Source organism: Capra hircus, chromosome 25 (assembly GCF_001704415.2).
Source record: "Capra hircus breed San Clemente chromosome 25, ASM170441v1, whole genome shotgun sequence".
In the NCBI taxonomy this organism is placed as follows: Eukaryota; Metazoa; Chordata; class Mammalia; order Artiodactyla; family Bovidae; genus Capra; species Capra hircus.
The window spans coordinates 20,357,037-20,368,293 of NC_030832.1; the positions used below are offsets into that span (position 1 = coordinate 20,357,037).

At 44.5% G+C, this 11,257-nt stretch overlaps 1 pseudogene; it reads left to right on the forward strand.

Moving 5' to 3' along the window:
- On the forward strand, window positions 4,477–5,264 carry LOC102183032 (annotated as a pseudogene).

The following is an 11,257-nucleotide window of genomic DNA, read 5'->3' on the forward strand; positions in this document are numbered from 1 at the left end:
ATAATACTATTATGTATATTACCAAGCATACAAAAATAAGAAGAAATTAAAATGAGATAAAACTAAGTAGAAGCAGAAATTTGAGTATTTCCTTCCTGTACCTCACTCAGAGGATTGTCTGGTAACTTCCAAGTGTGTGTGCACACTGCTCTGGGGGCCACTGCTCCAGGGGGAAGGTGCTAAGCCCACTGGTCAGAGCCCCTAGTTTTCCTGGTTCTGTTCGTGCTGAGGATTGGAAGTCGGAAGCCTCCACCAGTTCTCTGATATCCTATCCTAGCAATGATCTCTTCGTGTGCACTGTTACTTGCAGGCAAAGGCAGGGCAAGGGACTGAATATTTGTGTCCTTCAAATTCATGTTGAAACTCTAATTCCAATATGATGCTATTTGGAGTTGGGCTTGAGTCTAAGAAGAGAGGTGAGGCTATACTTGGGGAAAATGGGCTAAAGAGCATGAAATTGTCAGGGGAAGTGGTCTAGCGCAATGGCTCTGGACAATGTGAGGATATCACAGGCCTCTTTTCACACTTCATGCTACTTGGCAGAAGTGGCTGGCTGCCAGCAAAGAGCTCTGTCTCTCTCTGTCTTACAGGAAACTGATTAGAGAGAACCCCAGTGCCAGCCCACCTCTCCTTAGGCTCATGGTCAAGGAGGAGATGTGGGAAGGGCCATGCTCTCCTAGATTCCTCTGAAATGAGGCCCAGTAGGAAGGTACATCAATTTATTAATAGTACTAATTCCACAGGAGGTACATTGGTATAAAAGAAAATTTGACATCTAAAAGGCGAACACACGTGGGGAGAGATGCTCAAATCATTTAGTAATAAGAGAAATGCCAATTAAACAAGAACAAGAGGTCACTTCCCACCTAGACACGCAAAATTGGAAAGCTAGATGTACAAGGCTCAGGCAGGGAAGGGAGGTTCCGCGAAGCTCCATCCTGTGGTGTGTGCAGCCGGCTGCAGGGGACCCTGGCAGGGAAACGGCAGATCCTCCACCCACGAATACGCTTTAAGCCAGCAAGCCTACTCCCAAAGGAGGGGACACAGGCGGGAATGTTCCCCGCAGTACACTCACTGTGGGGCTCCTCAGTGTCCATCACTGGGACAGGCAGAGCCTGGAGGAGCCGGCAGTAGACACACTCGTTGCACAGAAAGAAACAGGAAACGGATCCTGAAATCATGGCATTTTGTGGTCAGCGGCGTGGGAAAGGGAGTGGGGCGAAAAGGGGACGGGGAGGGGCCTTGCACGTATCAGTAGTGAAGTTCAGTTAGTTCAGTTCAGTTCAGTCGCTCAGTCGTGTCTGACTCTTTGCGACCCCATGAATTGCAGCATGCCAGGCCTCCCTGTCCATAATCATCTCCTGGAGTTCATTCAGACTCACGTCCATCGAGTCCATGATGCCATCCAGCCATCTCATCCTCTGTCGTCCCCTTCTCCTCCTGCCCCCAATCCCTCCCAGCATCAGAGTCTTCTCCAATGAGTCAACTCTTCGCATGAGGTGGCCAAAGTATTGGAGTTTCAGCTTTAGCATCATTCCTTCCAAAGAGATCCCAGGGCTGATCTCCTTCAGAATGGACTGGTTGGATCTCCTTGCAGTCCAAGGGACCCTCAAGAGTCTTCTCCAACACCACAGTTCAAAAGCATCAATTCTTCGGTGCTCAGCCTTCTTCACAGTCCAACTCTCACATCCATACATGACCACTAGAAAAACCATAGCCTTGACTAGACAGACCTTAGTCGGCAAAGTAATGTCTCTGCTTTTGAATATGCTATCTAGGTTGGTCATAACTTTTCTTCCAAGGAGTAAGCATCTTTTAACTTCATGGCTGCAATCACCATCTGCAGTGATTTTGGAGCTCCCCAAAATAAAATCTGCCACCGTTTCCACTGTTTCTCCATCTATTTCCCATGAAGTGATGGGACCGGATGCCATTGGAAAAGAAAAATAAAAGCATGAAAAAAAAGAAATTCTGTCAACTAGCCAAGGCCACTTTGTGGTGTTTCTTCTCCAGAGTAATGTCTGGGGACTCAACAACTTGCCTGTTGGTTCAAGGTGAATCCAGGGAGTAACACAGAAGCAGAGGGCTTTCCCTGCCCCCACCTTCACCACAGAAACACAGATACATAACACACACAACATGCACACACATGTATAGACACATGCACCCACAGAGATACATACTGGACACAGTTACACACATGTGTACACATACCCATGTAGACACAGAGACACGAGTATACACACATATACATATGTATACACATACACATATAGAAACACATACACACACACATATACATACACACAGGTACACCCACACCCTCATGCACATGGGTGCCATTTCCCCACTATTTCTGGGATGCTACTGTTTCCTTGATCCTATCTCTCTGTCTTAAAATATGATGTGGTACTGTCTTCTTGGGAGATCATTCTACCTTGTGAGTTAACTAAATCAGCTATCCCACTGGATCTTGTAACTATACCTTTTCCCAGGGCCTCCTCCAGGTCTGTCCCATCAACATCTTTCAGAGCTGGGGCCTGTGAATCTGCATTTTGGTCAGGCTGTTTGGTAAAACTGATAATGATTCTAATCATCTGATCATTTTGGAAACCAAGCAGTTTTCAACACAGCTGCCCAGTAGGATCACCAGGAGAGCTGAAAACAAACAGCAAAATCTGTGGCCTAGGCTTTATCTTGGACCAATAAACTAGAAGCTTTCTGGGTGGGGCGTGGGGGTTTTGTTTTGAACCTTCCTGGGGTTCTACTATGCAGCCAACATTGAGAACCAGGGTCCCTGGGCAAAATTTCCTCCAGTTTCCTGCATCACCTGAAGTGCTTGCTAAGCACACAGCTCTTGGGCTCTTCCTCTGGAGATTCTGATACCCATGCATCTTGGTTGAAGCCTAGGAATTTGCATTTTCAACAAGTACAAGGCTTGATCTTGCCTCCAACAGTGGGATAAAAACAGTCAATTTTGTTCTCAGTGTGGAAGAGAGATCCCTTCATCATTCTCTTCTCCTTGCCCCCTCTTCCAACTCTGGACAAGACTCCTCACTAGGAAGAAAGGGGCACATGGTTGGACACGTATTTTGTAGTCTGTTTTCCAGTGTTCATCACTGAGTTCTAAGATATCACAGTTTTTGGAGAGGTTCTTTTATCCACAGCTGTGCATTTTCCTTAGTGGCTGTCCCTGAATTTTTCTCCCACACCCAGGGTGCATTCCCTGGAGCTGCTGGGGCAGGTGCAGAGGTGAGGGAGGCAACATGACATGGATTAACAATTGCCATGTCTTAGGATGCTCTCTGTTTAGCCCTCCTGGCATGTATTCTGCTTGTCAGCTCTTCCTTGAGACCATCAATTAGGTGAATGCTCCAAACTGAATCCATTCTCACAACCAAAGCAACCGTATGTGAGAGGTCATTGTTTTCTCTTTGGATCAGAGACTCTATTTGAGGTTCCTTTTGTCATCATTCTCAATAATTCTTGACCTTATCTGAATTGACCTTTTCAATATACATGATAGATAAACAGCTATTTCCCTCTCCCAAATGAGGAAAAGACACTAATAGTCCAATTATAGGAGAAAAATACAAGTGGCCAATAAATAAGTAATAATAATAGCAATAATAAAAAATAAATGCAAGAAATTTACAATGAGATATCAATTTTTCATGTGGTATGGCAAAGATTAAAGATTAATAATAATGTGCATTGTTGGTGTGGTTGTTGTGAAACAGCATCCCCATTGGTGGGAACTATGAATTGGTCCAAAAACTGTAGAGGAAAATCTGGCAGTAGCCATCAAAATTTAAAATAACGCATATCACTGAGAAAGCGATTCCAGTTCTAGTAATTTACTTTACAGAGCTATTGACAAAAATATGCAAAAATATCTATATTTATATGAGTCTATATCTATCTACATAGATATAGATATTTGTTTCAGAACTTTTTATAGAAGTGAAACATTGGTAAATACCCTAAATCTCCACCGATAGGGGGACAATAAAATCATCTCTGGTTCATCTAGATATTCTGTAGCTGTTAACTAGAATGAGGTGGACCTGTATGCACTGATGTTAAAGATCATTGGGTCATTAACTAAAGAAAACAGTGGTTGTTGGTGGTTTAGTTGCTAAGTCGTGTCCGACTCTTGCAACCCCGTGAACTGTAGCCCACCAGGCTCCTCTGTCATGGGATTCTCCAGGCAAGAATACCGAAGTGGGTTGCCATTTCCTTTTCCAACTAAATAATGAGGGATACCTTCCAGGTCTTGGCCTTTGGCCCTAGGCGCCGAGGTTTCTGGAAGCTGAAAGTCCTAATGACGTCTGTATGATCTCCAGCCACAGGCTGTATCTGAGCTTGGGCCAAAGAGTGGCAGGAGGAAACCAGACTGTGGGTGGGGCCGGTAAGGGCCTCTGGGGGTTGAGGCAGAGGACCCAGTGCTGCAGATGAGTTTCTCCAGTCTCCGGCGGCCATGGAGAGCACAGTGTACAGGTGACTCTGCAGAGGGCCACCCCTCACCGGGTGGGGCAGTGAAGAGTCTGCAGGTTCCCTGTGACAATCCAAAGCGTAAAGGATGACAACAGCAGCTCAGCCAGCTTTCGAACCTGCAAGAAGAGGTGGGAGCGGAAAAGGTGAAGATGATTTGAACTAACGCTCAAAGCAATATTCAAGCAGAGACCTACCCTCTCATACAAAGATAAAATGTAGACAGACCACTCAGGATACCCCTGAAGATATGCGGATCTGTGATTTCAGGAGAGAGCTGGAAGACAGAGAGAGCTGCTGCTGCAAAATAGAAATCGAGATCGGCCCACCTGAGAACACACAGCCTCCTCTTCAGTGTCAAAGAAGCTCCATTGGACCAGATCCCGCTGCCAAGCTTGATGTAGACCACCCTCTAAGAGAGGAGGAAGATGAAGATTTTGAAGAGGAGTGTGATGGGGATGACACTGTAGCTCTTCCTGCAGAGCTGGAAAAAATTCAAACAGCAAGAACTGAAGAGCACGCCAGGAAGGAACAAGAACAAAAGCTGAAGAAGAAAAGAGTCCTATAGAAAACATTCTGAGTGGAAACCCTGTCCTTAATCTCACTGGCCCATCCCAGCCTCAGGCCAGCTTCAAAGTTAAAAGAAGGTGGGATGATGATGCTGTCTTCAAGAACTGTGCAAAAGGTATAGATGATCAGAAGGAAGACAAAGGTTTATGAATGATATGCTGTGATCTGAATTTCATAAAAGTTCATGGAGAAATAAATAGTACAGTTTTATGTGCTAAATTGAAGTCTGCAAAATGTAAACAATCTGACTTTTTTTTTCTTCTCCCCCATTTAAATTATGTATAGGCTTCCCTAATTTTTAGCTTCAAAATATCTTTTCCTTTATTGACTCCTTACCGGATAAGGACTTAGGAATTGGTTTAACCCAGTTTCCATCTCAATATTTCTAATCATGTGTTTTCTCTTAAATATGGGAAAAGACTGCTTATTTTAATAATCTAAATAGTCAAATCTGTGTCCCCAACTTTTTGTTGAAAAGTATGTGGCTAATAAAACATTGCCTATTTTTAAAAAATGAGGAATACCCAGCTTGCTTAGAACTTAAAAAAATTTTGTTCTGAGGTAATAAAGAAACAAAGGGGTAAAAACAAAGACTTGACTCTCATTCCCATCACTAACAAGCTATACAATTTTGTCAAGTTACATAACTTCATTGAACCTCAATCTTTATATTGAAAATGAAAGAAGACACAATCGCTACTTCATAGAATTATTATAAAGTTTTACAGAGATTACATATTAAAACTAAATAAATGCTAGTTCCCATTTCCACAAAGGTAAAAATTTTGCTCAGTTGCTCAGTCATGTCTGACTCTTTGCAACCCATGGACTGTAGCCCTCCAAGCTTCTCTGTCCATGGAATTACCCAGGTAAGAATACTGGAATAGGTTGCCATTTCCTCCTCCAGGGGATCTTCCTGACCCAGGGATCAAACCCACATCTCCTGCATTGGCAGGTAAATTCCTTACCACTGAGCCACTGGGAAGGCCCTTATAAGGGCACTGCTGCTGCTGCTGCTGCTGCTGCTGCTAAGTCGCTTCAGTCGTGTCCGACTCTGTGCGACCCCAGGGACAGCAGCCCAGTAGGCTCCCCCGTCCCTGGAATTCTCCAGGCAAGAACACTGAAGTGGGTTGCCATTTCCTTTTCCAAATGCATGAAAGTGAAAGTGAAGTTGCTCAGTCATGTCCGACCCTCAGCGACCCCATGGACTGCAGCAGGCTCCTCAGTCCATGGGATTTTCCAGGCAAGAGTACTGGAGTGGGGTGCCATTGCCTTCTCCAGTAAGGGCACTAATCCCATCAAAAGTCACTCACCCTAATGACCTCATTTAAACCTAATTCCCCTGCAAAGGTCTTTCCTCCAAATACCTTCACTCTGAGAGTTAGGGCTGCAACATGAGAACCTGAGGGAAGGCAACAATTCAGTCATTAGCATACTCCCAAACTTAACAGAAATCTATTCTAAAACTCCATGGCAGAAAAATCCAAGCTGGTAGAACAAGAGCTGAAAGGCAAAAAACTCTGGGTTCTATGAGAATGCAGTAATAAATAGTATCAACAGCTAACACTTACTATCACTTGCCACATACCAGGAACTACTTAACATATTTTACATGCATCATCTTAAAATAGAGCAGTGAGGTTGCTACTATTACATGCCCGATAGCTCAGTCGGTAAAGAATCTGCCTGCAATGCAGGAGACCTGCGTTCGATACCTGGGTCGGGAAAATCCCCTGGAGGAGGGACTGGCAACCCTCTCCGGTAGTCTTGCCTGGAAAATCCTACGAGGAGCCTGGTGGTCTACAGTCCGTGGGGACACAAGAGTCAGGCATGACTTAGTGACTAGACCACAACATGCATCATCTTAAAATAGAGCTGTGAGGTTGCCACTATTTGTCCATTTTACAGAAGAGGACAGTGGAGTCACAGAGAGATGTGATGAACTTGCCTAACAGTTGGTTTAGATTTGACACAGGCAGTCTGGCTCCAGAGACCTTGAACTTCACTTCATTATTCTGCCTTCCTAGTAGCTACCCTTAGGGGAAGACTTCAATTTCATCTCCTTTCTCAGAACAGTGACATATGGAGACGCTCAACAAAGAATAGCCCTGGGAAAAATTTCTTAACCTATCTGGGCCTCAGTTGTCCTACCTCTTAAACAACCAGTAGAATTTACTTAATAGGCTCAGTGTCAATGGTGGTTGTGGTTTAGTCGTTAAGTCATGTCCAACTCTTGCGACCCCATGGACTGTAGCCTGCCAGGATCCTCTGTCCATGGGATTCTCCAGGCAAGAATATCGCAGTGGGTTGCCAGTTCCTTCTCCAGGGGATCTTCCCAACCCAAGAATCAAACTCAGGTCTTCTGCATTGCAGGCAGATTCTTTATCAACTGAGCTACAAGGGCAGCCCGTCAGTGTCAATACTTAATAAAATAAAAGACGTAAACACTTACTAATGCATGTAGCATATAATGAACACTCAAACCAAGCAGCTAGGAATATTACTATTATTATGTCTTCAAAGAGGCTCTCTACAAACATCTGGTCACATGCCTGACCACTCCCCATTCAATAGGAAGCTACATCAGCAAAACCACTGGAGTCCCTGGTCTCTGCACTCGGCACCATGTAGGTGCTCAGTAAACATTAGTTAAATGAATGAATGAACGGCCCAAACAACCACCAGCTCCAATGACTGGCCTTCTCTCTCCCTCCTGGAATGCACATTGATTTGTTCTGGATTTCTTGATAATTAATCTCTCGACAAAATTTAAGACCTGTTAATTACCCCTGATTAATTAGGGTGAACTTTTTAATTGCTTCCCTAAGCTGAAATACACTGTCAATAGGCCCCATAATTAGTGACCCAGTAATCAGTTTTAAACCAATTATCCCAGGATAACAAGTAAAACTAGGCAAGAAGTGCCCCAGGGGGCTTGGGCCAATTTCAGTGGAACTCATGTGGGTGAAGAATGCATGTTCAATGTAATTGGAAATATGGATACTCAGATTCTCTTGGGTATTTCATTTGTCTCAGTTTTCACTGCTGTATTATTTGAAAACAACAAAATAAGTATACTTCTTACCCACCCAATCAAAGGCCTGGAACTGAATCATGGAGTTGCCTGACCGCTTCTGGGTACAATTAGGGCCATCACATCAGGCTGTGCAGGTTTGTACTGTGCAACTCCGGGGTGTCATTTACACTGTAGTCCATGTGAACAGCACCGCTGAATGCAGAGCACCGCACAACCTGAGTGCAATAACCTGTAGACCACGTGGTGGAAGTGTTGGGACCTAATCATGAAGAATTCCCCCAAAGGAAGTCATGGGCTTGGATGCCCTCTCAGCTTTCCCAAAATGGGAAAATGCAAGTGGCAGATGCTTTTCATGGTCTGTCGAGAACTATGGACTTCTATTAAATGCTCATTTAATTTCTGCCAATCTAACTACTTGGATTTGAAAAGAAAATTAAGAAAAAGAAATAATAACTTAAATAGCACTAGCAATTCTTCCTGCCACTTCATTCAATAAGTGCATGCCCCAAAGTGAGGCTAAAATGGGGCCTTGAATCTGCTATTCCTTGCGTGCCTCTTGTAAAGACAGTGTCATGCAGTGTGGAGTATTTAAAGATTGGTGCTTTTTAAACAGCAGGACTGACAAGCAAGCCATCAAAGAAATGAAGATTTCTCCCTATAGTGGAGGAAAACTGGCTGGGATGGTCTTTTTAAAAGATGATATAAAACCCCTCAAACATGGTACCTTCTTAAGCAATTCAAGAGTAATTTTGACAATGTGAGATTTTTCTCCTTTTCTGCTTACTTGTGAATCTAGTGTCCTTCCCATGAGGCAGAATTCCAGTTTGGGAAGGCAGGTGCTAATTGACCCAGGAGCCATTTTTCTCAATATGTAAGATCCCAGGTAGACTAGTTGATTTTCAAGATATGGACTGACTACTTTAGGATTACCCCAGGATGCTTGTTTTTCAAATACAGATTCCTGGTCACCACTCCAGATCTCTTACTTCAGAACATCTAGGCATATGGCTCCAGAATTTGCATTACTACAAATTCCATCTGGCTGCGACTTACATACTCTCAACTATGCTTTCAGGTGAGGGTAGGAAGCTTGCCAGTGTTATCCACGGCCCTGACATCAGGGCCTGGCACTGGCCTGGTGCATGGTAAATGTTTAATATATATTAGTGACAGAATGAGTCCTTTGATTTGATTTAGCAATCCACAGGGCAGGAGCTAAGACATTAGCCAAGATGGGCCTTAAGAAAGAGGGATGTATCTCATCCTGCTTCTTAGGACTGCTTCAGGACCATGGTCTGAGACCTGCCTCAGGAAACTGCAGGTCAGCTCGTTTCCTGCCACCAGCTTCCTGCCCTCTGTATAGCATCTCACAGAAGCCATTAGCCGTTCATTTAGTGCCTAATCCTCTAATCCAACGGCTTGTTGATCTGCCAAGTAAGAAATATGTAGAGACACAAGCCACTTGTTCCCAGAGTTATTTCCAGCTGGTGAGAGGGAGGCAGCTGTGGAACAGGCTTTAGGTTTTGTTCTCTGATCCAGGAAATCCCAGAGTAATACTAGGCTGTGGCTTCCTCATTTGGACCCTTCTGGTGTTGGGGGTTCCTCCAAGAGCCATTACTAAAAAGATGAGAAACACCTCAACAGCCCTGGGAGTCTAGATGCTGAAAAATACAACAGGATGCTTCTCCATTGAGAATATAATCAGACTGCTACACTTTGCCCAAACATCTCATCCCTTCAGCAGGGATTTATTGAGCACCTACTGTATGCCAGGCACCACTTGAGTTTGCTTGAGAAACATCAAGATCCCCGTCTTTGTGGAGCTACGAATAAGCTTCCTGCACTCTCAATTCTGTCCCTTTAGCAGAGGATGGGGCCTCTCTATGGGTCTGAACTGCCCATCCAGCCAAATACCTCTGCAGCCTTCCTCTGGGCTGCCCCCAGTGATACCTTCTTCCCAGGCTCTCCTCATCCTTAGTTAAGATTTGGGTGGGGTTAGTGACTTGACTGTGTGAACAGCTGCTCTGAGAGTTTAGACCTGACCCAACAGAATCCTGTCCTCAAAGAAGCCTCAGAAATCCTCCAATATTTGTTGCTTCCATTCCCCATGCCAGAAGTCTCCTCTTGTCCCCCCATATCTCCCCTCCACACCCTCTACCCTACAAAGATGCCCCAGGTGCTGGGCTATATGCAGTACATCCACAAGCATCCATTTCCTCTTGCTTGCATTTGGGTTTGGCAAATGGAAGGCAAAAAACGACAGAAGGAAGTCATTTATTTCTCTGGGTCCCTTTCTTTCTGAGAGATAAGCTCGGGTTGGCTAGGTCCCTCAGAAGAAGGTACCTCTCAGAGAGGCTTGCTCTAGACAGCTCTCCTTCCCTTCATCCCTTCGGTTGTGGTTGGTGACAACTCCACTGCCAGTCCCAGATTCTGCACTGGGGAAGTGCAAGATCTCCCCCAGATCCTACAGGGAGCCCCTGAGGCTGCCCGTAATCCTACTCATACTTTAGCAATCCGTTTCTCTCTTAGTACATCCTTCTCCGGTTGTACGAATCTGAACGTGCCATCTGATTTCTGAGCAGGACCTGAATGGTGCACCCCATCTCCCCACTTTTTTCTCTCTGAAGAAGCTAAAATCAAGGTTGCAAGCTCAGTTCCTCAGGCCACTTCTGGCTCACAGATGTGTCTTCTTGAGCCTTCACCATGTTGGCCCTCGTATGCTCTTATATTTGGAAGAACAGTTGCCATCACTAAAAAATCAGGGTAATTCATGTAACAACTAAATGGTCAGCTTCTCTTGAGAAGTTAGAATTTCTGGCAATACTAGACCTGTGGTTCTACATTAGTGGTCTAGAGCTAAGTGGTAGCTGTCCACTGAACATAGGATATGGAGCAGAATGTAATTTCCTATTTGCCACCGTCTCCACCACCCTCTATAATCATCTTGATATTGAGGTTGCACGCTGCCTAGCATTTACTGTTGTCTTGTTTTCCTTAGAGTTAAGAGAGAAATAACATTTTTCTATTCTTTATGTTTAGTAAAAATTGGGAAAATAACAGCTAAGCCAGGTGGTGGGGGGCAGGATATGAGCAAATTTCTTTGTAGAAATAAAGACAATTCCTACTTTTTGCTATTGAATCCCCTGCCTACTTTAC